Source organism: Molothrus aeneus, chromosome 12 (assembly GCF_037042795.1).
Source record: "Molothrus aeneus isolate 106 chromosome 12, BPBGC_Maene_1.0, whole genome shotgun sequence".
Classification (NCBI taxonomy): Eukaryota; Metazoa; Chordata; class Aves; order Passeriformes; family Icteridae; genus Molothrus; species Molothrus aeneus.
This window is the reverse complement of record NC_089657.1, coordinates 2179843-2205712: the sequence shown is the minus strand read 5'-3', so window position 1 is coordinate 2205712 and position 25870 is coordinate 2179843. Positions and strand designations below refer to the sequence as shown.

The 25870-nt window shown below is 49.0% G+C and overlaps 1 protein-coding gene across 2 annotated transcripts in view; it reads left to right on the top strand.

Moving 5' to 3' along the window:
• The first annotated feature begins 429 nt into the window (after window positions 1–429).
• Window positions 430–25870, top strand: part of LOC136561499 (contactin-4) — a 273024-nt gene continuing 247583 nt past the window's right edge. Inside the window, exon 1 of one of the 2 annotated variants that reach the window (XM_066557827.1) lies at window positions 430–521. The gene's annotated coding sequence lies outside the window, so the exon portion shown is untranslated. Of the gene's footprint in view, window positions 522–8316; window positions 8357–25870 lie in introns of those variants that run through there. The other variant, XM_066557828.1, reaches the window with a different exon arrangement.

Genomic DNA, 25870 nt, shown 5'->3' with positions numbered 1-25870 from the left:
GCAACGCCGAGGGGGAAATAAAAAATAAAATAAAATAGATTTTAAAAAAGAAAAAAAAAAAAAAAGAAAAAAAGCCGCGAGCGGTAATTTGGGCTTCTGTGGTCTCCCCTAGTGGGACCGGGGCTGGTCGGGGATGGGGAAAAGCGGGGAGCGCGACGGGAACGGGCTCGGGGCTGGTCGGGGATGGGGAAAAGCGGGGAACGCGACGGGAACGGGCTCGGAGCCGCCCGGGGTGCGGGTGGAGCCGCGGGAAGAGCCGCACCTGGGCTGCAGCAGGGCAAGGGCAGGGCAGGGGGTGCTGCCCGCGGGGCCGGCACCGAGCGCTGCGGGGCGGGCAGCGGCGGGGCAGGAAGGGTTAACGCGGCCCGCCCGCCCCCCGCGCACGGCGGTTCGGGGGTGGGTGGGCTCAGCGCGGAGCCCGCCCGGCCCCGCCGCTGCCGCTCAATGCTGCGGCCGCGGGACCGCGCGGGAGCGCCCGCACCGCGGAGCCGCGCCGGGAATGAACCCCCCGCCCCGGGCAGGTAAGCGCGGATCGGCTCGGCTCGGCTCGGCACGGCTCGGCACGGCTCGGAGGGAGGGAGGCGGATTTAAAACGGGATTTAAGGAAAAAAAAGAAATAGGGGGTAAATAAGGAATTTTCAAGCAAGGCTGCGGCGCGGGGGAAGAGAGCGCGGGCGCGCTGCGGAGCCGGCGGAGCGGAGGCGCGGCCGGAGGGGCGAGGGGCCCGCAGGGACCCCCGGTGCCCCCGGAGCGCGGAGCTGCCGCGGGGTCATGCGGAGCCACCGGGCGGGGGTGGCCGCGGTCCCTGGACAGGAGCGGGAGCATCCCCGGGTGAGAGCAGGAGCATCCCCGGACAGGAGCGGGCGCATCCTTGAGTGGGAGCGGGGATGATCCCCGGGTGAGTGCAAGCGCATCCCCGGGTGAGAGCAGAAGCATCCCTGAATGAGAGAAGGAGCATCCCCGAGTGAGAGCAGGAGCATCCCGGGATGCGGACGCGGGGACGATCCCCGAGTGAGAGCAGGAGCATCCCGGGATGCGGACGCGGGGATGCTCCCCTCAGGCTGCTCCAGGCGCACGCAGAACTTTTTGCCGGCTCCAGCCGCGTTCCCGGCTGGAGTTGAAGCTCCTTTTGCTTTGCCCAGGCTGCTGCTGCTCCCGTGTCGTGAGCAACATACCGCAGCGTGTTGTTTTATTTATCCCAGACAGGAGCGGCTTGCTCTCGAAACTACAAATTAAAGGATGCTGCTTGCATAACAAGTGGCAATAGTTTGTATCTTACATACTAATTACCCGTCACCTTAATTTAGACTAAGGCAAAGAAGGTTTTTCCCCCCCGAGGAGGGCTCGGGAGGGTTCGATAGAGCAGTCTGATGTGTTGCAGCCACGTACTCCTCTCCCCTGGCTGGATTAATGTGGGCAGAGGATTAAGAGCCGGCACGTTGATGAGGCACCCGCAGGTGCGGGGAAGCGGGGCACCTTTGGCTGGAGGCAGAAATCAGTTTTTGTGGCTGTGCTCGCCCATCCTCCGGTTTCCATGGCTCGGTTCAGGACCCGCATCCCAGTGGATAAATCACCGAGGTGGGAGCAGGGACTGGTGGCGGCTCCTCTTGCGATGGTCGCGATAGTCCGGAGCTCCTTTCCCGCATGCAGCGCTCCCTGCCCCGCAGTGGGTGGCTGGGTGGCTGTGCCCCGTGCTGGCAGGGTGCCCGGGGGATGCCCTGACCCGTCCCCGTGGCTGTGGGAGCCCCGTCCCTGCTCCCTGTGCCTCCTGCAGCGGCTCCAGCCCAGGTGCGCAGGTGATGCTGCAGCCGGCCTCCACAGCCAGCGCCGAGCCTGGGAGCAGCGTGCTGGGGGCCTGCACTTCTCCCAGAAGCTTCTTCCTGCTGCTTTTCTGGCCGGGAAACTGAATTTTTCTTCTTTTCTGGACCTGAGGGAGCTGCATTTTTACCCCGCGTTTGTAAGTCCCTGAAAACTGCTTAAATGGCTCTTGAATAATCCTTCAAAGTCACCTCCCCTCTTTCATCTAATACCGAAAGGACTTACTTTACATGGCTAATCCCTCTTTTCCGTGCTGTACAGCCTCATTTAGAGGTGTGCACACTGCTAATTTCCCCTTGGCAGCCTGCTGGAGACAATGGCTTCCACTGGCGAGCAGCAACCTCTCCCTCCCGTGCTGAACTCTGGGCACAGCTGAACCCCTCTGATGAGAATTTGGGGCATTTCAGGAAATGTCCCTTTGCACCCCCAAACTCTGGCTGTGTTTCTGAACACCTTTTGGGAGGCTCTGAGGGTCTCCTGCCTCAAACCCCCGCAGCTGTTGGGTGGTGGGAGTGCAGGGAAGCAGGGTGTGCCTGCAGGTAGTTGGAGTTGAATGATCCTGGCTAAACTCTGCAGTTGGAAGGATTTTCCCATCCTTCTGCAGAGGAGCTGAGCTCTCTCCCAGCCTGTCTGGCGCTCCTGGAATTTTAAGCTGGTTCTGCTCTCCATAGTGACAAAACGTGTGTTGGGAATGTGAATGACAGCAGAGGAGCAGCTCACCTGTGCAGGCAGCCCCCCTGAGCACGGGCTGAGGTGCTGCAGCTCCAAAGCCCGGCTCTCCAAGGGTTAACAGGGGTGTGTGGGGCTGCCAGCCCCTCCCTGGGCTCACCAGGGATGCTGAGGAGGGCAGGGTGAGGTGTCCCCTGCCCTGGGCCACAAGGACACCTCTGCCCGTGGGGTGGGGGTCCCCGAGACCTCGGCCATCCTCCTCCAGAGGGTCCTGCCGTGATTCTCCAGGTAATCCCTCCAGTGCTGGATTCCTGAGTGCTGATTGCCAGCTGTGGCTGAGGAGCTTTTATTCCAGAGGGAAGGACAGTGACAGCTGCTGGGAGCCCACCTTGGTTCCCAAGCTTGGACATGCATGAACGTCTTTCTTGTTGCTAGCCAGGTCTTTATTTACTGGAATTAACATTTTCTTGCTTTCAAATTCACTCGTGTGTTACCCCATCAGGGACAGCTGGAAATCAGGGGTGAGCTCACATAAAATTTCTCCCAGAGATGCAAAACTTCGGAGTAATTTTGTAAATATTCTGGTGCCACGTGATTTATTTACCTTGCCTTCGGGAGTTTTCTTTGTCTGACAGTTCTGTGGAGTTGACTTGATTTAAAAAAAGAATATTTGAAATTCAGGGGTAAAGACAAGGCAGAGGGAAGGAAGGGTAATACCCACGAGACAGATAGATCACTGCCTTTTTATTTGCTCTTGTGGTCTTGTTTAATTCTGCTTGGTGAGCATTCTGGAGGGGCTGGTTCCCATCAGGGCAGGGTGGACAGAGCCCTGGCGCCGAGGGATGCAGACGGAGCAGAAGCTGCTGCTGCTGCTGCTGCTTAAAAATACTCTGCTGCCTTTGAAAGTTCATAAATCATCACAGGTCTATTTTTAGCCCTGTTAGAATAGAGCAGGTCTGGGGTTTCTCCCCACACCTGCCCTGTGTGGCCTGGGCTGCCCTGGTGCAGTGTCTGCAGGAGCAGCTCTCCCTCTCTGCTTGGATGGGGGCTGCCCCAGCCCCGCTGTCGCACGGGGGACCCAGCTCCCTTTGAAGAGCCTTTGGTGCAACAGTTGGGAATTCTCCTTCCCACAGGGAGCCTGTGCTGCTTGCTGGGTGAGTGATGTGCAGCCCCTGGCAGGGAGGTAATCACAAACACGGCCAAGTGTTTGTGATTTCCTCCCAAATCACCCCAAACCCACAGATGCCAGCTGGGGCTGAGCCCTGCTCAGCACCGTGGTTACTCCAGGGCAGACACGGGTATCATGACAGGAGTGATTCATTCTTTTTATTATTAGCAAAGCAAATCCATAATGATGACACCCTGCTGATTTACTGTTTCATGCCAGTGCACAGCTCTTCCCTGCCTCCCCCTCCTCCCAGCAGCCATCAAATCTGGGGGTACTCGGAGGAAATGTGTCAAATCTGTGTCAAATCTGTGTCAAATCTGTGTCAAATCTGCTTCTCATCCTCACACACATGAGCTTCTCACTCCTTATGAGCCAAGGGAGCAGTGTTTGGTGCACTAAACAGGGTTCTGAAGGTGGGGATGTTGGGAATAACTCCCTGCTTTGCTGTTCCCTGGGTGCAGTCATTTTATCTCAATCTGCAGGGTAAAAATCTATCCCAACCCGACACCGAGAAAAAGAACGAGTTCTTGGGGTGTTTTTAATCACTGGGTTAAATCAGTGAAGGTCAAGGCTCAGAACCATCAGGGTCAGAGCATTTTGAAAACAGTCTGGTGGCTGGCAGGTGCAGAGTTCAGCTTTAGGAAGGTGCAGCAGAAGGGGGAAGTTTTGCCTCTGCGACATAAATTGGGATTTTTGCTTAGGGTCACGATCACAGCACAGATGTATCAGCATGTGGCCTCCAGTGAGGTAAGTGATGCACTTATTGCACTTCAGAAGGACTCAAAAAAATCATCTGCAGTCATATTTTCAAAATGGCAGGGATTTATTTTAAAAATTGTGTTTAAGGTTTCAAAAGCGAGGTTCTGCCACATTTGTTTTTCCTGTTAGTTCTTCCTCAAGCTCCCAGTTATTCAGCTGCTGATGCTGTATTCCTTGAGGACTTGCTGGAGATGTCTCAGATCTGGCCAGACACCCTTATTCGTGTTCTGATCTAGCCAGTACCCAGTTCTGCTAAGTTATAATAAAAATAAAGAAAAGCACCAGGATGGTTCCTCCCCACCTTGTCTTCTCTTTGGATTTTGGATTCAGTGAGGCTCAACCTCCCATGTGGACTTTCCCCAATCCTTGTTGAGAGCAAGATGTTTTCGAAAGACCCACCAGTAAATCTTGGTTTCCTCCAGATTTCCAGGAGAGCTGAGCTGAGCAGCCCCTGGCTCCAGACTGATTTGCTTTGCCAGGAGTTCTGACAGTGCTGTATCTTTGCTGGCCTGGGGCGAAATCTGTGTTTATCATTTATTGATATAAATGTTTAGCCGAGGAAGAGATGTGGTGTTTAAGGCCAATTTGCATAAGGCTCAGCGGGTCATTGCATCTGATTAGAGCTGGAGAAGGGAACAAAGGACAGCCCGGGTGACTGTGGTGGACAAACCTCTCTTGTGAGGGTGATTTAATGCCAGTGGTGCTGCACAGCAGAGACCTACCTGTGTGATTTGAACCCCTCTGTGAGTGCTTTGTTTATTAACCCCCTTTTATTCAGATCACAGGGCGTTATTCGGGAACACTTCCACACAACAAAACACATTTGCATCTCTGTGCTCCCAGTGATGAGAGTGTGGAGACCCAAAAAAGCCATCGGGGAGAGCCCCAGGGCTGCTGGGGCTGCTCAGGGCACAGCTTTCCCTTTTAACAGCTCCTGTTAATGATCCCCATTTTTTGCTCTTTTTTGCTCATTTTTACACCTTTCTATGGCTGGAGCAGAGAGATCTTTGTCCGGTTTGATCCATGGCTGTGGTTTGGGTGATCTCTGCAGAGCACAAGGGGGTTCTTCACCTCACACAAACAGCACTGAGGAGCTTTCATCAAATAAGATGTTTTACCTTGCTCAGTGATCAAAACTCTCTCCTCTTGTCATGAATGAATGGATGAATCTTTTTGGGCTTTGTCTCCCAGTCTTTAAAAAAAAAAAAAAAAATAAAAAATCCCCCTCTGAACAGCACTCAACTCCCAGCTTTTTTTTTAAAAAGAGTTACTTAGCATAAGAGCAGAACATTTGCCTGAGAGGGTTTCAGTCCAAGAACGACTTTTCATATTTAATTGATCTGTATTGTTCAATTAGGGAGATGTATCATGCCCTCTGTTGTGCATGTATAGCTGGAAGCAGAAATGAATGAAATATGAAGCACAGCACAGGAGTGATTCCAGGCTGAATTTCTGTGCTGTTGGTGATGCACAGAGCAGGATTTCCACCCAGGCCTGGATCTGTGTGAGTAAACAGGGATTGTGTAAATTCATCAGTTACCTCTGCCTTACAAATGAGCCTGGATTGTAACATCTGTTCTTATTCTGCTCAGAACTCAGTAACCTCTTTGTTCTAAATCCTATTTATAAACATCCCCAGCTCCTGAATCAGCTGTCAGGATTATCCCAGAGTGCTGTGCTTGTCTGGGAACAGCTGGATTGCTCTTCTGAGCCCTGCCAGCATCCCAAACTCAGGTGTGTGCTGAGCATCCCGGCAGTGCCAGGCTCACACAGGAGCGACACGGGTCCCACAGGGTGGCAGCACTCAGCCCTCAGAGCTGGAACCAGGAGCATCCCGGGGCTCTGGGAGCTGCTCCACAGCCTGGGGTTAGGCAGGAGCCAGGGAATGCCCTGCTCCATGATCAGGGGTAAGGCAGTGCCCAGGGAATGCCCTGCTCCATGGGCTGGGGTTAGGCAGTGCCCAGGGAATGCCCTGCTCCATGATCAGGGGTAAGGCAGTGCCCAGGGAATGCCCTGCTCCATAAACTGGGGTAAGGCAGTGCCCAGGGAATGCCCTGCTCCATGATCAGGGATAAGGCAGTGCCCAGGGAATGCCCTGCTCCATCCCCTGGGATAAGGCAGTGCCCAGGGAATGCCCTGCTCCATGGGCTGGGGTAAGGCAGTGCCCAGGGAATGCCCTGCTCCATGATCAGGGATAAGGCAGTGCCCAGGGAATGCCCTGCTCCATGGGCTGGGGTAAGGCAGTGCCCAGGGAATGCCCTGCTCCATGGGCTGGGGTAAGGCAGTGCCCAGGGAATGCCCTGCTCCATGGGCTGGGGTAAGGCAGTGCCCAGGGAATGCCCTGCTCCATGGGCTGGGGTAAGGCAGTGCCCAGGGAATGCCCTGCTCCATGGGCTGGGGTAAGGCAGTGCCCAGGGAATGCCCTGCTCCATGATCAGGGATAAGGCAGTGCCCAGGGAATGCCCTGCTCCATGGGCTGGGGTAAGGCAGTGCCCAGGGAATGCCCAGCTCCATGGGCTGGGGTTAGGCAGGATAAGCCTTTATCTTTAGCTGGGATGGGGATTTAACTCCTCTAACCTCAATTACCACACTGTAATTTTCTCAGCATCCCTAAATCTGAGGAACTGGCACAGAAAGGGATGAAGTTTCTCCTTGGACTGTCCTGTCATGGCCAGGGCTCTGTGCTCAGTGTCCCCCTTGCTTTCCCCCTCTCCCTGCCCGGCAGCTCCTCCCAGGGTTTGGCTGCCAGGTACAGGGTTTGGCTGGCTCAGCACCACCCTCTGCCTGCTCCTCCCCAGCTCCTCTGGTTTCCTCACAAAATGATCAGGAGCACCAGAGGATTCCTGTGCTGCACCCAGCACATTCCAGGTCGCCGGCAGAAAGTGCTGAGGAATGACTTTAACCCTTGCAGGGCCGGGTGTCCATGAGCAGGCTGTGCACAGCCCATCCAGGGAAGCTGCCCTGGCAGTTCTTGGCACAAGGGATCACAGCTCTGTGCCACTCCCCTGCCTGGGGACATGCAAAGGCCTCCTAGAGATGTACATGTGTCTCACAAGGAGACCTTGGTGTTGGTCCAGTTCCTGAATCCACTGAGTTTTCATGGGATCAGGCAGGGGCTGTGGGCAGGGAGGATGGAAGGAGCTTCCCTGAGTGTCCTCTTCTCTCTGCCCTGGGGTCCCCAGCACAGAAAAGCCATGGAGCAAATCCAGAGGAGGTCATGGAGCTGCTCCAAGGGCTGGAGCCCCTCTGGAGCCAGGCTGGGAGAGCCGGGGGTGCTCACCTGGAGAGGAGAAACTCCAGGGAGAGCTCAGAGCCCCTGGCAGGGCCTGAAGGGGCTCCAGGAGAGCTGCAGAGGGACTGGGGACAAGGCCTGGAGGGACAGGAGCCAGGGAATGGCTCCCACTGCCAGAGGGCAGGGATGGATGGGAGATTGGGAAGAAATTCCTTCCTGTGAGGGTGGGAAGGGGTTGGAATTGCCAGAGAAGCAGTGGCTGCCCCTGGAAGTGTCCCAGGCCAGGTTTGGAGCAGCCTGGGAGGAGTGGAAGGTGTCCCTGCCCACGGCAGGGGTGGGATGGGATGAGTTTTAATGCCCCTTTCAACGCAAACACTTCCATGATTCCATGATGATCTCTGCTGCCACAACAACATTTCCATGTTGTTCCCAACCCTTCCCATGGAGTGTGAAATGATCAGATCCCACATTTATCCCCCATGGGAAAAGCAGCACCAGGAGTGAGGCTGGGAGAGCCCCAGGAAAGTGCTGGATGGGCCAGAGAATTCCTCGGGTGAATTCAGTGTTTAATGGGTCTCTTCTAATTGCAGATTTAGGAAAGAAACACTGGTCAAACACATCTGAGAAGGGAGAGTGCAGAGCATGGCTTGACTCAATATTTTCTCTAGTCAAGTGGAAAAAAGGAAGCCTCATATGAAAAAGCTGGAAAGGTCAGACTAATTTGTACTTGTGTGATAATGGGTAATACCTCTATTGTTTATGGAGCCTGCAGAATCCTTCCTGTGCTAAGCACTGTCATCTATCTGATGATGATTTGGAGAAATTAAAAATGAAGTAGCAATTGTTCCACCCTCTGCGTGCCTTAATCTGCTTTGGGCGAGGATTCCTTTGAACAGTTCTGTGCTCTTTATAAATGAGGTGAGGTGGAATTTGCTCCCTTCTCTTGACTGCTGTGGCTGGAGGAAGGAGATGGTTTTAAACAAAGGAAAAAAAAAAAAAAGAAAAAAAGATTAATACTGAGGTTGAGAAGAGCCAGACTGAAACCCAGCCTGTGTCTTGCTGCTTAAGCATTCTGCCTGTGTTCCCCTGGTTCTTTATTTTGCTGCAGTCTTTGCTGTTTATTTACTAGGGTAAGTGGGAATTTTATATGCATGTCCAGCTCCTGCTATTAAACCTGGGATTGGTGAGCTCCTAATGCCCCACAGTGCGGCCTCACTGATCCAGGTGGATTTGCAGCTCCTTTTAGCAGCCACTGGAAGTGGTGTGAGTTTTCCTGGGGTTCTGGTTCCTTTCCAGGGAGGATTTCCAAGGCATCATTTCCCAGGGAACAATGGGGAGCTGTGTGGGGAGTCCCTCCTGCCTCGTGCTCAGCACCAAGCGTGAGCTCCAGAGGAATTCATTTGCCAGGCTTATTGCTGAGACATTTAATATCTGGAATGATTTAGGAGATCAAATTCTGGAGTTCTGGGCTGGCTGTAGCTGCATCTGTCATTGTTGCAGAACCTTGACAGTGAACAAAAGGTGCTGCAGGGAACCATAACTCACCCAGCAAATTAATGGGTTCCAGCCTTGCTTGCTCAGCTGAATGGAGCCTGTGTGGTCTCACTGGCCAAGGGTTTTCCACAAAAATCGTGTGGGTTTGGAGTGGGCATTCCCAGAGGGATGGAGAGAGCCCAGCTGGCTGGGACTGCTGCTTTCCACTCCTGCTGGAAGTGGGGATAAAACCCCTGTGGGCTCTCCTGGGAACATCATGCAATTGTTCCAGGTTTTTTGATTTTTTTTTTTTTTTTTTGATTTTTTTTTTTTTTTTTTGTGGGGATCCACAAGAAAAGGAGTTGATTGAGAAAGTTTCATCAGATTTGCTGATGTCACACTGTGAGGGTGACACTCACAGGTCACCAGCCACCACTGGTCATTTTTGCCACTGGCAAGGAAGGTGCACTGTGAGGAGATGCTTGGTCACCTTCCAATTAGCAGGAAGTGCTGGAACATGCCTGGAGGGATTTAAAAGCTTTGGTGATGCGGCATCTGGGGACATGGCTGAGTGGTGGCACTGGCAGTGCTGGGAAATGGTTGGATTTTATGGTTTTAGAGGATTTTTCCAACTGGAATTCCATGTCAGGTCTTCTCCCTGGCCATGATTCTGCTCTCACCCTTTTTTCCTGATTCTTCCTCTCTTGCTGGAGAATGATCCCAGCTCCTGAGAAGGTCCCAGTCCTCTGTGGGTTTCCAAACTCCTTGGCCTGGTGGTGGGCAGGGTGTAGCTGAGGAATTTGGGATGGGGAGAGAGGATGCTCTGACCTCACACCTGGGCTGTGGCAGGGTGACCTTGTTTGCCAGCAGCTCCTGGAATTGGGATTTTGGGAATAGCCAAGCCCTTCATGGTGTAATTAGTACAGTTGGTAATTGGCTTCATCACCCTGCAGGGCTTGGAAGATGAAGGGATGGGGCTGGAGCTGTGGCAGTAGCACCAAAAGGGCCCAGAAGATGAGCAGAGCTGGGGAACTGCTCAGCACCATCCCTGCAGGGATTGACCACACCAGCAGCTCTGTGAGCCCTGAACTCTCACTTCTGGGGGTTCAAATGGCTCTGCAGCACTTGGCAGATCCAGGCCAGAGGAGTCAGGAAGTTGAGAGGTTTCTGCTGTAAATCTGAAGGTTTGTGGCCCAGGCAGTGCTCCCAGTCACTCCCAGTTTGTCCCAGCCTGCTCCCACAGCCAGCCTGCCATCAGCACTCACTCTATCTCAGAGCAGCCATTTCATTATTAGGATTATTATTGTATTTTTGAACCATTACTAAGATATGGAACCATTGCCCCTGGAAAAGTGGATTATCCTTTCCTCGATAACTAATTTTATTTCACTCAGGAAAATTTGATTCAGATTTCTGAAACATTGCCACTAAGCAGCTTTCTAAGCAGAGTTGCAGTGCATGACCAAATTAAATCCGTGTAGGGAGAAGGGAAATGTTGTTGTTGCGAGTGTCCAAAGGGGTTGAAATGAAAATAATCTTATAGATCAAACTTAAATTGAGTTCAGATATTATGGAGGGAGCTCAGCTCTGTACCTGGAAAATCCCATCTGCCAAAAATGAACTTTGGGGTCACATTTTAAAATGGCATTTCTAGTCCTGCACCATCCAGCTGCTCTCCCTGTGTGTGGCACAGGGCTTGCAAAGGAGTCTAAGCTGTGTGAATCTGCTCCATAAAAACAAACAAAGTCATTGCAGAAGAAGGTGGGGGAATGCTCTTGGAGGATTTATAAAACCCCTCCCAAGCTGCAGCAGCCTGAGGCGGCAGATCCTGTCTCCGAGTGAATTTTGAGTAAGTTGGGCCTGAATTTTGTCCAAACCCAGCATCTCCAGGAGAAAATACCTTGGGAATTCTGCACTTTGAGGCAGCAGCAGCAGCTGGAGCCAAACTGGAGAATGGTTTGACCCTTCTTACTGAATGGGCTTTGAGTTCCAGGTGTTTGATGACCCTTGTGGAGCTCTCCTGAGCTGGTTCTGTGCTGTTCTACTGCAGATGAAGAACTGAGGTGCACAAGATGCTCAGAGATATTGAAGTACTGGAATTTCTAGAAAGTTCTACCCAAATTCTTTGAATTTCAAGGTACTGAGCAATTGTAAGAAATAAGTTTTTATGGCAGAGGAGGAATTTCAGCACTGACTTCTCTCCTTCTCCCCTGTGGATTGCATCATAACCCTGATGCTTAAAAGATTTAATTATTTTTGCACCTGTGGTTTTGCTTTAGATCAGTCTTTCCCAGCTCATGGGATTCAGGGTCTCACTGAATTCTTCCCTTCAAATAAAAAATATCTGGGACTGAAAGTGTTTTTTTAAAATGCAATCAAATATGATTTAGCTGACTAAAACATTGTGAATAGACCCGAGCATTCACACAGAAATACTTGACAATATCTATATGAAGGTAATGTCATCCATTAGCATTGTGTGAAATATAAAATATCACCCAATATTTAAATCCAACTGCAGCGAATCCTCTGTAACTTTACTGACAGAACCTAAATTTAGGAACTAATTAAATTCCATGGAACAGAAGAATGCATTTCTCCCCTTCTTGTAAGGACAAAGATTTGGAGTGTTAGCTATACTTCTATTTTTATATCATTGAGTAGTCTTTTATATAGATATAACTGGTATATACCTGGGGTTTTATTTGAAGTTTCTACATCTGAATTTCAGGATCTCTGCTGAGAAGGCCCCAAAGTCCAGCTCAGACCCCTCTGTGAGGGAGCCCTGAGGGAGGTGGTTGAGCTCAGGGAGTGGAAGGGAAAATTCCCTGCCCAGCTCTGGATCCACCCCCACCATCTGCTCAGAGCATCCAAAACAACTCATTTCACCCCAAAAGTCAATCCAGGCCTTTTCTCTCCCAACCACCTCCCTGTCCCAGCCTCTGGCTGTGGAAGATTCCAGCTTTAAGGCCGTGGTGAAATGAAGTGTGGAGCCAGGATCGGGGCCAAACACTTTAAATAATTGATGGACAGCTTGATTTCTTTAGCCTTGCTCAAGTAAACCGAGTTTCAGATGAACAGGAGCTGAGTAGGTGTTTAGTTGGGGGGAAAAAAGCCCTTTGAATTCCACTGATTTCCCACAGGATTTACTCAGCACTAGGAGAAATAACTTGAGAGGATCTCAGAATGGTTGGTGCTGAAATGGACCTTAAAGATCATCTGATTTCAGGGACAGGGCCACGGCAGGGACACCTCCCACTGTCCCAGGCTGCTCCCAATCAGCCCCAATGTCCAGCCTGGCCCTGGGCACTGCCAGGGATCCAGGGCAGCCCCAGCTGCTCTGGGAATTCCGTCCCAGCCCCTCCCCACCCTCACAGGGAAGGATTCCATCCCAATATCCCAATATCCCAATATCCCAATATCCCATCTCCTGCTGCCCTCTGGCAGTGGGAAACCATTCCCCTTTGTCCTGCCAATCCAAGCCCTTTTTATTCTGTTCAGGCTCTTTGGATTCTTTTGTAGGCAAAAAAAAGAAAAAAAAAGAAAAAAAAAAAAGGCATAATCCCTTTTAAATGAAATTCAGAATCTGAAAAGGAGAGAGCAGGGAAGTTGTTGTTGCCATTTGTGAGCTGAAGGTGGCCAAGTATCCCAAGGCTGTTTTGACTTTTGTGTAATTTTCATAAATTTTTATAAATAAATTACACAACTGGCATAGCTGCACATCCCATAACACCACAGTGCAAGAGAGCAAACAATTCCAAGTTCCCCACCCAAATATTGTGTAAATTGAGAAGAAAAGGCAAACAGGGACCAAAGAAGCAAACAGCAGCAGGAGCAGCAGCTAATGAGCATCCATGGTTTGATTGCTAATGGGGCTGTGGTCTGGAGGCTGGGCTGGAGGAAGGATGTCCTTGGGACAGGCAGGATGTGCAGGGAAGTGGAATTAGTGCTGCAGGAGGAGCAGGAAATCAGGAAATGTGTCTGAGCTGGAGGCTCCTCATGTTCCACTCCTGCAAATGGCTCCATCTATTAGCTGGAAATAGCAGGCAGGGCTGGGCTGGGATTAGCAGGGAGGAGCCTGAGGAGAGGCAGGGATGTGCTGGGGGTCAGAGGAACTTTCTGCTTTCGGGAAACTTCCTGTGGAGCTGTTCCTTTGGCTGGTGGCATATCAGTGAAACAGGACACTCCTGAGAACTCACTCACGGGACTGTTTGTTTTCACTAATGACACAAGATACCAAATTCTTCAAAATTCTCAGAGCTCCAGAAGTGGTCAGAGCAGCAAAGATGCTTTGATCCCATATGCCTTTTTTTCCCTTCTCTCTATTTTTTATAATCCTTTTGCTCTTTGGGTCATATTACGCATTTAAACACTTCCTTATCCTTTTCTGAATCTGAACTTGTTTAGAAATCATAGAAGTGCCTTTGAGGTGGCTCTGATGGCTTTGGAATCCAAAATCATCCATTACAAATTCCCAGCTTCTCTATGGGGGGAAAAGGGCTGAAAAGGGCAAACCTGAAGCAGCCTTTTCCAGGGTGATGCTGTGCTGGTGGAATGGCTGGGCTGGCTCCAGGGCAGCATTTCCAGCTCCCAAACCTGATGGCAAATCAGCACAGCCCCCTGGAATCCTGAACACCCCTCCACGTGTTCCCAAGGCTGCTAACACAAACTCAAAAGCACTGAGAGGGTTTTTTCAAGCCCATATTCCTGGCTGGAAATGAATTGCTGCTGTTGTCACCTCATCCATTACCCTCTCCATGAAGGAAGAGGTGATGGAGCTTCTGCTGCAAGGTCCCCTCTGTGTTCATCTCCTTAGCCACTGTCACTCATCCCTTCATTGCTGAACCTTATCATCCTGCATTCCAGCTGTTGGATTTGATCCATCCATCATCTGTCAGGAACTTGTCACAGACCCTGGACACTTCCAGATGCATTTTCTGTGCAGGTCCTGCCAGAGGAGAGGAATATTAAGCGGGGAGGGTTAGGCAAGTCACGTACTTGCTGTGTTTTTGCTGTACGTCATTTTCAGAGTAGCCTTTTCCAGCACTTTTCCCCCCAAAGAGAAGCTGGGAGTTTGTAGTGGATGATTTTGGATCTGTGAGGAGTTTGTGGGTTTGTTCCTATGGACTGACAACTCCTGTCTCACACACTTGAAAAAACACATCAGGGAGAGCTCTGCCCCCGTTACCCAAATAAAAGAGGGTAAAACTTTTCCCACTTCATTTCTTCAGTTAAACTTGGTGATCGAGCTCAGAGAGAGGTTTCCATGGTGCACAGTTTCCTTTTTCCAAGGAAAACTGTTTCCCTTCGTGTAATTGCTGCTATTGTGTTTAATGGTCACTGCTGTGCAGGTTTAACAGTCGCTCCCCACACCTTGCAGCTGGTGAATGAATTTGCATCTTTTAAATCAACATTAGCAGGGAAAAAAATCCAGTATTTGCCCAGGGCTGGTTTTGATTTTTTTTTTTTTTTCATTTTTTAATACTGAAATGCAGGTTATGCTGCAGGATCTGGTCTATTCTAGCAGTCAGCTGTGTTATTTGATAACTTGGGTATTGATTCCTTACCTCACCTGCTCCTTATTCACTGATTATATTTCATTTCTGTTCCTTCTTCTTTTGTAGAAGTACAAAATGAAAACCTGGTAGCAGCTTCTGGCTTTATTCATTTTCCTTTTCCCTGGTGGAACCTCATGCAGTACATTCCTTTCTGTTTACCAAGCACTTTTTCTCTGCCCTTCTTCTTGAACAGGAAGGTTCTGACTTGGAAACACTGAGCTTTTAGTAGTGGTTATTTAATAATTTAATAATATATGGGGCCATACTTGTAGCTGAGCTTGGTCCAGAGGATGCTCCATCCCTGGAAGTGCCCAATTCCTTCTTGCATTGTTTCATTTCAGCCCTGTGCTGAAATCCTCCTCTCTTCTTCCATTTGAAGTAATTAATTAGTCCAATTTCCATTTTTAAATTTAACTCCAGCTCGGAAAAAAAAAAAAAAAAAAAAAAAGCCAGCCCTGCCAAAGTGCTGACATGTGTTTTATCAGAGATTTGTTAGGGAAGTCTTTAAAAATAATTCCCAGATAAAAGTCAAGTGCAGCGAACAAAATGCTCGAAAAAATCTGAAGTGGCCCTGGATATTTTATTTGTGTGTCAATGAATAATGGAGAATGTGTTCTGGAGGGAAACAGGATGCAAGATTATTATTATTGTTATTATTATTATTATTACTATTACTATTAAATTTCCTTAAACCTCTTCTCTTGGGTTTGGCCTTGCTGCAGGAGATGCAGTGAGGTCTGGAGGTGAGATTTGGTGGAATTCCATTAAACACCTCAGCTCCTGGTGACCTCACACCTTCATTGAGCTGGCACCTCGGGGGATGTCACCCCTGGAGAGGGCACAGGTCACTCACCGTGGGTTTATCCAGCTCCAGCACCACTTGCTGTGGCTAAATAAGGAAGAAGTGTGAAAAATCAGGGGGGAAATGACATTCCCAACCTCTGTGTTTAATCTCCAGGTGGTTCCACCCCGAGCCCTTCCACGCTGCCCTCCTTAGAGCTGTCCCTTTAAATGATTGTCACCGTGCCCTGACAACACTCCCACCATTACCTCGTTAAATATTGCCTGCTTCAGACACATCTCGGGGTGATGTGACAAATGGCTTTCCTCAGTTTAATGTGGAAGAGCAGCTAAATGAGTTAGGAAATGTTAATGTGGCCATGTTCTTCCCAGATAACCAGTTGCCCTTGGGACAGTATCAATAAGTGGCATTTATATGATATTATGAATGTGTTAATTATGCGTAGGCAAAGTAACGAGTAAGCAAAGGTCAAGGGCAAACGCAGCTCCCCCAGAAACACCCATCAAAGAGCTTCTAATATTTAAGTCATTTCCATTATTGAATATTCAGTGTCATTTAAATTATGTGCATCTTTTTCACTGCTTATTTTTCAGGCCGCAAACTGAGCAACTTCAAGGGCTGTGCAAATGTTTGGTGCCAAAACTCAGCATAAACTTCAGCAGTAGCTGGGCTGGTTTTCTCCATACCCTGGTGAACTGCCAGGTGGAGTTTGGGATTGATTTCCTCTTGGAGATGGAACCTTGTGATACTTTTTGCTCGAAACTCAAAATGAAGGAAATGAAAACGTGGCTGTTCAACTGCTGAACCTTGAAACTCGATGCAAATCAAAACAAAATGCTCTGGAGACTGAGAATACCCAACTTTGCCCCAGTTCGCTGCTCTGCTCCTCATCAATGTGCCTTGAAAAAGAATGGGCTGCAGAGTTCAGCCTTTGCTTTTTGCTCCCAGCCATGGGGATAAAGCACTTTTTGGCAGGGAATCTTGTGAAATCCAGCGGGTTTTGTGACGTGAGGCAAGGCAGGGCTTAGCTGATCAATACAGCCATTAATTACAATTAAAGGCTCAGCCATGATTTTTACTTTTGCATATTGACATCGGGCAAAACAGTTAAAAAGTCAATAAGGGTCTAAAAGTTACTCTCGGGTTAGGAAGAGCAGTGAAGCCTCCTCCATCTCCCACAGGTGTCTGGAGAAATCTCCCTCCCAAACAAGCTGCTGTTCATGTATGAAATATTCATGTTATGACATCAAACCATGCTGCACATTATTTCAGTGCAGGAGGCCAAAATTAGATTCACATTTTATTTTGCTTATAAATGCCTGTCAGAGTTGCTAAATCAGTTTGTCTTTGCTGTCTTGAAACGGTGTCAGTTTGAATTTCCTTCACGCTGCATATTGTTTTGGGCAAAGGCACATTCCTCCTCCATCTAAGATGGAGAGCCTTGTTCTCTTGAAACAAAGCTGGAAAAGCCCAATAATTAAGATTATTTTTAAAAACCCTCTCTGGGGTTGCAGCTTGGCCTTTTTTAAGGTGATAGAGAAGCTACCAAATGCTGATGCATTGTGATATTTGATTTTCACCATGTGCAAGTAGCACTTTCTGGGTTACTTAATGGTTGTAGGGTATTTAACAGGGCATCCTGGATCCTTGTGCTGCTGGAAGTAGAGCAAAGCTTTGAGCAGCAGATTCTGAGTTCCTCAATGCAGCTGAGGAAGAATCAGATGATTCAGTGGCTGTAACTGCCCTGGTCCAGGGGGATCTGCATCCTTCAGGCTGGACCAGTGGGGCTGAGGAGGAATTAGGGCAGGAAGGAGGAATTAGGGGTTTGTCTGAGCTGTCCTAAGGCACAAACCCCAATGAGCAGCCCTCAGCTGGGACCTCATCCTCTAACTCAGCAGGCAGGGGAATTCATTCACTCTTAGCTTTTTTTTGGGGCTGTGATATCTCATTGATGCATAAACAATCTCATTTTAGTTATCCTGATGCTAAAAAAAAGCTGTAAAAAGCTGCAGTCCCCAGTCTGTCAGATATTTACATTAGAAATATCCCATCAGAGGAGCTGCAAACCTCCATTATTTCCCCCCTGTCCCCCGGGTTCCTGTCTCCAGCCTGTGCCTGTGGCTCCATCCCTGCAGGCATCGCTCCCAGCTGTGCCCCACGCTGCTCCAGCCCCAGGCTCTGCATGGAGACAACACTGATCTCCTCACCAGACACTGGGGTGGATATTTACACATTTTCTATTATTTAAAACCAGCTTTTGAAACTTTACCCTTCCTCCTTTTTCCGCTCTACCCCAAGTGAGCTGCTGAAGGTTTTCATGCAAAAGCAACGCTGCCTTGAGATTTTTTTGATTTCCCTGGATTTCCCTTTTAGCATAATTCTTTTGAGTTAATACCAGCAGATTTTGTGAAGCAGGAGTAAATAGTTTGTGTAAAGTAAAGGTGTATTGTTTGTGTAAAGTAGGAGTACGTGCTTTGCTGGTGTTGATGTTTTCATATCTTGAATATCATCACCATAATCCATAATATATCTTGAATATCCACTATAATCCATAATCATCAATATAATCCATAATCCATCACTATAATCCGTCTTGAATATCATCAATATAATCCATAATCCATCTATAACATAATATAACAGTATCATTAATTTCATGGGATATGATCCCAACAAATGTAGGGGTACAAATCCTTGGGGTGGCCCTCGGCAGAGGCTGGGGATGTCCTGCAGGTCCAGCAGGGAGCAGAGGCTGGCTGAGCCCAGCCCAGCCCTGCTCCACAGTGGGAACTGCTGAGGAGCTGCAAGCGCTGCAGCCCTGCTCAGCCCAGCCCAGCTCTCACCCTCTGCCTCCTGCTTTGGAGGTGCCTGCAGTGCCCCTGTGCCTCCTTGAGGTGCTCCCAGTTGTTTTCCAGGAGCTGCTTTTAAGCTAAAATCCCTCTGCAAAGCTCCCCCAGCCAAACCCCTGCAGCTCCTCCTGAAAAGCGAGGCCCTGGTGATGAGCTCCTGCATTTTCCATTAGGAGAAACCTTCCAAAAAGACTTTTTTCTTTTTTCTTTTTTTTTTTTCCAAATGATTTCTTGATGGCTGGCAATCTCCTGAATCATTTCTTACACAGAAATTGTTCTTGGAGGTGTTTTGCTCTGGTTGCAGCAGCCCTGGAGCAGGTTTGTCACCATTTCCAGCCTGAGGGCTGGTGTTGGGTTTCTTGCTCAGGTCACCTCATTTTTTGTGTGCCTCTGTATTTTCCTGCCTGCTTTTGTGGTTTTTTTTTTGGTCTATTCCTTTGGGGTCCGAGAGTATTTGAGCTTGAACAATGTGACTGATCTGAGCTGTGTTTAAATCCAATGATAAATAGTTAATTTTGGAGGTTTAAGTTGACAGCAAAGCCACCTTGGAGTGTCAGGCTGCGAGAGTTTGGTTTCTTTCTCTGATCAGATAAGGAGCAGATATTTCCTGTAAATCCTCCCCCAGTGTTCCAGTCCTCCCATCAGAGCATTAAGTCAGACACATGACACCCAATTTCACAGTCATTCCTGAGCAAAAAAAAGCACATTATATTTTTTTAATGGGCTTCCCAGGACTTACTTTGTTTCTTCCTGATGAATATGAATTCCAGTGAGTTCATCTGAATTCTGACCTTCAGATACCCAAAGGTCTGGGGGTTCTGAAGCAAGAATAGTCTTTAAAATTATGTGTTCCTCACATGAATGCTGTCTTCTGTTCCCATGAAATCCCCGTGGAGTGCAGGGATAAAACTGCTTTCAGTGCTCTCAAATTCATCCATGTGTTCATTACGAACCACTTGCACCTTGCAGAAATATTATTTGTGTCGACATGACCTGTGCCAGCCTTTTCCTCTCCAAATGCCTTTGTTTGGATTGTGTGCTGCCTGTAGGATCATCGCTTCCCTTCATCTCCTTTTCTTCTGATTGCCAGGCAGATCCCAGAAACTTCTCCTCATGTGCTGTTCCTGGCCTTCCCAAGCAGCCTGCCTGAATAAATATCCATTGAACAACTGGAGAATGCATTCAGATTCTTTTTATTTTGATTTATGTTCTATCTTCCTACCTGTGCATCTCCCAGAGTAATTGCCAGTTTTCACCTCCTACAGAGAGATATAATAGAGCTGAAGAATGAGGAAAATGTGCTCTGTTTCTCCCTCTCTCTCCCTTTTGTAAGGAAGCCTTTATATTCTCACGCTCATAATTTGCAAACTGAAGATCAGCGCCTGGTTCCCGGCTGGCCTTGCTGGAAGGAGCTGTTTGGATGCTCCCTGTGTCCCCTGTCCCTGTGCCAGCACAGGGACACCTGGGCATGCAGCTGACTCCCCTGTGTGACAAATGAACAGGGAGCTGGGAGCCAGTGTGCTCCCCATCCCAGAGCTCCTGTCCCCTGTCCCAGTGCTGTTCCAGAGCTGGTGTCCCTTGTCCCAGAGCTGTCCCAGTGCTCCTGCTCCTTGTCTCAGAGCTAGTGTCCCTTTGTCCTAGAGCTCCTGTCCCCTATCCCAGAGCTGGTATCCCTTGTCCTAGAGCTCCTGTCCCTTGTCCCAGAGCTGTCCCAAAGCTCCTACCCCTATCCCAAAGCTGCCCCAGAGGTGGTGTCCCCTATCCCAGCGCTCCTGTCCCCTGTCCCAGAGCTCCTGTCCCCTGTCTCAGAGCTCCTGTCCCCTATCCCAGAGCTGTCCCAGCGTTCTTGTCCCCTGTCCCAGAGCTCCTTTCCCCTGTCACAGGGCTGTCTCAGAGCTCCTGTCCCCTATCCCAGAGCTGTCCCAGCGTTCCTGTCCCCTGTCCCAGAGCTCCTGTCCCAGCTGGTGTTGCCATGCTGTGCCAGCCCTCAGCTCTCCCTGTCGCCGTGCTGTGTCCCCGGGATGGGTGGCAGGGTCCCCTCTGTCACTGGCAGGGGGTGCAGGGTGGTGGCTGCTGTGTGGAGCCCCTCAGGGTGCTGGGGAGGGGCTGTGGGAGATCTGAGAGGCTCCTGAAGCGCTGCTGTGGCTGCTCTGCAGGGACCTTTGCTTAATCCCAGCAATAATAATGTCAGTAATGTCACAGGGTGCAGCAGGAGCTCTCCATCAATTAGAGCAGTCATGCTTCTAACGAGGCACAGCTAATCACACGTGGTTAACCCCCAGGTGACACAGCCCAGCGAGCTGCGTGACCTGCAGGTCCCAGACACAATCCTGTTGTATTTTGTAAGCAAAAAAATGCAATATTAATAGAGACTTCCAGTTGAGTGGCCCTGTCTTCTGCACTCGGGTTCCTCCCTGGATTTAACAAACTGCACAAGGACAGCACATGGGTCTGCAATGTCTACGTTGGAGGGGACCTTAAAGCCACTCCAGTGCCACCCCTGCCATGGGCAGGGACACCTTCTGCTGCCCCAGGGTGCCCCAAGCCCTCATCTTCCAGGTGATCCCTCTGATGCCTCAGGTTTGAGCTTTTCTATTTTTCACATTCTGTGCTGCTTTAGTGTGCAGGTCTGAGCTTCACATCAGGCCATGGTGAGCTCTGTGCACAGAGCAGGGACACAAAACAATTCCTGCTCCAGCTGGGCACCAAGGACAAATGATCCAAATCTCAGCCCCAGAGCACAAACCCCGTGGGCTGGAGAGAGAAAAACAAGCAGGGTGGGACTGCAGGGGCTAAAGCTGGAATGGGACAATGAACTGCAAGATGCAAATGGAGCAGAACTGATCCCAGGGACAGAGCCCGTGCCCGGCCGTGCATTTTGGGGCCATTTGGCTCCATCTTGGGTTCATTTTGTGGCCATTTTGGGTCCATCTTGGGTTCATTTTGTGGCCATTTTGGTCCATCTTGGGTGCAGCCCTGGCTGGGCTCTTGTGCTGCCCAAGGTGGATCCATGGAGGAGATGCTTTGAATAAATCCCTGCTTTATTCTGGAGCTCTGCCCAGCCTCTCTCTAGGGCAGCCTGCACCTCAAGGAAATGAAACCTTTTCTTGTGATCCTTCCTTTCCCTCTTGGAGCAGATCTGAAGCCCCAGGTGAGCTCCTGTGCTGCTCACTGGGGGGGTTCCTCAGCTCCCTCCTTCCCTGTGGTGATGAACGTGGGCTGGGGACTCTCACTGCTGTGTCTGTGACCCCTCTCTCTCTGCTGGGTTAGGTCAAATTTTAGACTTTGAATTTAATTTCAGTTCAGTTCTCTGCAGCATCAAGACGCAGCCTGACCTGTGCACCTTTGATGACCCATCCAGCTCAGGATATTCTGTAAAGATCCCCCAGGCTTTGGCTGGGAGGAGTGTGGTGGTAAAGCACAGGGAATACCAGGGAAAAACACATAAATGGCACATAAATGACATAAATACACAGGGAAAAACATTCACATGCCAGAAAATATTTTTAAAGCTATTGGATCGTTTGGTTTGGATTTATAAATTACTGACAAAAAAAAAAAAAAAGAGTAATACGGTTATAAGTTTGAAATAACAACTTTTCTCCTGCCAAAATGGCATGTTATGTGAGCTCACGATAATCCTGCATCATTGTGGCTCCCAGCAGGAAAAAATACTCATAAAATTACCATTCTGCTTGAAATTCACTCTCTGAACACCCTGAAAATCCTCAGGATCTCATGTAGGGAAGCATCAGTGCTGCATGAGAGAGAGATTCCTCAAGGTTGCCCAGTCTTTGAGCACTTTCCATTGGATCTATTTGTGTGTCATTATGGGGTGTGAAAACCTCAGAAACAATTAAGACCTCAGTTCCTAATAACCCTTCTGGCACCATTTATACCTTTATCGAGGAAATAATAAAAAATTAGCCATTTAGGCTACCAAATTGGCCTCTTTTTTGCACGGTGCAGTTGTAGTTTTAATCAGCACACGTCTTTACAACCCTAGGAGGAATTCATTATTTCTGTAGGCACAGCATGGTGTCCTTTCTCCTTCCACTTACACTACATTTCTTGCCATTTGCAGGAAAAAGTTTGAAAACTTTAATTATAAAATGAAAAAAAAAAGGGGTCATAAAGCAGAAAGCAAAAAAAGAAAAAAAAAAACCTCAAGTCTTGCAGATTTATGTTATAAATTCTTGAGGTTGGCCATGATATTCTGAGGGATTATATGAAAGGACAGGTTGCTGCTCTCTTCCTGCATTGCAGTGTCCCATAACTGCCTAATTTGGCATTAATTAATCTGCAGGAGTTTGGCTTTTAGGTTCAGGTTAATTGAAGCTGAAAAAAGAGTGATTTATACATATATTAAACACACAAAAAAAAAGGAAGGGATTTTGTCAAATCCTATGCTTATTATATTTTCCATTCTTTTTCTCCAGTTTTCCCTGAAAATAATCAGTGGTGACAGCAGGGCTAAAACCAAGTGCTAAAACCAAGCCTTGGGTCAGGATCAGTGACCACAAAGCCGAGCCTAGGAACTGCTCCACATCATCATCCCAAACCAGACCAAGAGCCCCAGAATGAGTAACAAAAACCCATCCTCAGTTCAAGAAGGAATAAACATTATTACAAGGTCAGCGCTGCTAAATTGCTGTCCTTGCTGCATTATCAGAGAGTAATGAGAAACACCTTCAGCCTCCAAGAGGAGTCAATAGAAAATCAGCAAGCAGCCACTGCAGACATCCTTTGATTCCAGGGCAGCCAGGGATGAGCTCTGGGTTAACACAAACTCCCCTGGGCACGCACAACCTCCGAGGAAAGGACAAACACATCCCAGCAGTCAGCCAAGCCACCCACTGCTGGTATGGTATGGATGGATGGGAGATTTGCCTTCTGCATGTTGGCAAAATAATGAAAAAAATCCTGGGATTTGGGAGGTGTAAAATTGCCAACAATTTCTGTTTACAGCTGAGTTTGTACCCGGCACCAGTGCCCGTAAATGGGGCGGCAGACGCATTCCCTCTGAGGAGAGGGAATCAGGAGCACCAGAGGACAGGAGGATGAGGAAATTCCCCTCTCCAGAGCAAATCACAACTCTGGGTCCTATTGCCAGCAGCAGGGAGAGCTGCTGGGATGGGAATTAGGGGATAATTATGTTGGGATTCACAGCAAAGTGATGCTGACTCAGAACACTGTCACCTCCTGCCCGCCTCTGTCACCTGTTGTAAATTCAGGCAACGCCGACGAGGGGAGAGAATGATGCAGATGACTCCATGTTCTCAGAAGGCTAATTTGTTACTTTATTAAACTAATTATCTTAAAGAATACTATACTATACTATAGAACACAGAAAAGATACTGAATGCTAAAAAGATAATAATGAAAACTTGTGACTCCTTCCAGAGTCCCGACACAGCTTGGCCCTGATTTCAAACGAGAGGACACAGTCTCCAGCTGCATCAGGGAAGGTATAGGTTGGATGTTAGGAAAAAAAGTTTCACTGAAAGAATAATAAAGTATTTGAATGATCTTCCCAGGGAGGTGGTAGAATCACCATCTCTGGATGTGTTTATAGAAAGCCTGGCCATGGCACTGGGTGCTGTGGTTTTGTTGAGGTGTTAGAGCACAGGTTGGACTCGCTGATCTCAGAGGTCTCTTCCAACCTCATCATTCTGTGATTCTGTGGTTCTGTAATTGGCCAATGAGTGAAAACAACTCAACCAGAATCCAATGAAACAATCACCTATGGGTAAACAATCTCCAAACACATTCCACAGGAGCACAACACAATTCCCAGGAGAAGCAAATGAGATAAGAGTTGTTTTCCTTTTCTCTGAGGCCTCTCAGCTTCCCATAAGAGAAACCCTGGGTGAAGAAATCATGTTCAGGGAACGTGAATGCCACAGTCACCCAGAGCCACCTGTAACACATCCTTTTACCTATTGATGGGGGGAAAACTCAGGGATTAGCTCTCGGCCAACAGAGCAGTCCAAGTGTAATCGCTCTAATTTGCAATTGTAAAGCTCCCGTTATCAATTAATTTACGTTGTACAAAGAACTATCTGATTATCTTTGTGGGGCTGTATTTACACTGGGGTTTGATTGAGTAATTAGCACGTAATTGCAGAGGGTTATTTATAGCCAAGAAAGGGGTACATTTATGTGCAGTTAAAATAATTGCAGTCTTTTGAGAGCGGATCTTTTGACTTTTCCTCCTTTTGGATGCTTCTAACAAACACATTTTGTCTGGCCAGAATTGTTGTCTGGGCAAAGCTGGGGCTGCTTGGGCTGGGTTTGTTTAACTTTCCTTTTCCATTTTAAAACATTTCCTCTGCCTCCCAGCCATACCCTTCTTTAAAAAGGGGATTTGTCTCAGGGCTGTGTGTGTGGAGGATAAATCCTGGTGAGCCGGTGACCTCCGTGCCTGGCATGGATGGATGCTCCCCGTGTAGCACAAAATGTGACCCTGTTAGAGTAATTCCTGCTCAGGGTATGCTTTATGAATGCCATCAAGGGCAATGGGGGCTTTCATGTCCCGTGCTAGTGATGATGTTTTTATTCCCCTTGCTGCCATCCTCAGCCCTCCATCGCCCTCTTAGGCTCCACTTCTCAGCCACAGCTGCTGGTCCTGGTAAAGAAATTTGGTGTTTTCTGTGCTAGCATTGCAGAGGAGCTCTGGTTTCCAGCTGAGGGGTTCTGTCCTCACTGGGAAGGGCTGGGATGGAGATGATGCCTTAGGATTTCAGCTTTTCTACTTTCCATCTGTTTGTAACCCTGCCGTTCTTTAGTGTGTAACTCCAAACTCCACACTCAGTGGGAGCTGCTGCTGCTTCCCCATTTGGGGCAGACACAACAATTCCTCTGCAGGCCTGGCAATCAAGGACACCTCACTGCCTCAGGGCCCAGAGATGGGAACAAAAGGGAGTTGGGGGAGCAAACTTGGGCTCAATGACTTCATTACCTGAAGCTGGAATTGCCAGATTCACCCCCAAAATGCAAATGGACCAAACTTACAAAAATGTGCAAACCCTGACCCATCATCCATTTTTGGGTGTAGCCCCTGGGGTTCTTTGTGTGCCCTAAATGTACCTGAAGGCCCTTCAATAAATAGAACAGCTTTTTATTCCTTTAATTCTGTCTGGCCTCTGTTTTTAGGCAGCCCCAGAAAAGGCATCAGAGAAGGGAGATGCCCCATGCTGCTGCTTGCTCAAGGCCACTTCAGTGGCATTTGGGGCTCTCTGATGTGAAGATCTGGGAGGATATTTGGGATTTTGAGTAGCACCAAGGAGCTCTCCTGGGACAGTCCCTGTCTCCTGGGCTCTGGGTTAGGAAGGCCTTTGATTTGTTTCAGCTGAGACCCCCGAGTTTAAGAGGATTTCCTCTCTGCTCTAACAAGAGATTTTCCCTGCTCGTTGCTGCATTGTGTGCCCCCGGGCACGGCACTGCCAGGTTTGTGCAGATCTGTGATGCCATGGGCTCATCTCCTGAGGGAGCAGCTCTGGGAGCTCTCCTGTCCCACCAGGCCACCAGTGGGGATCAGAG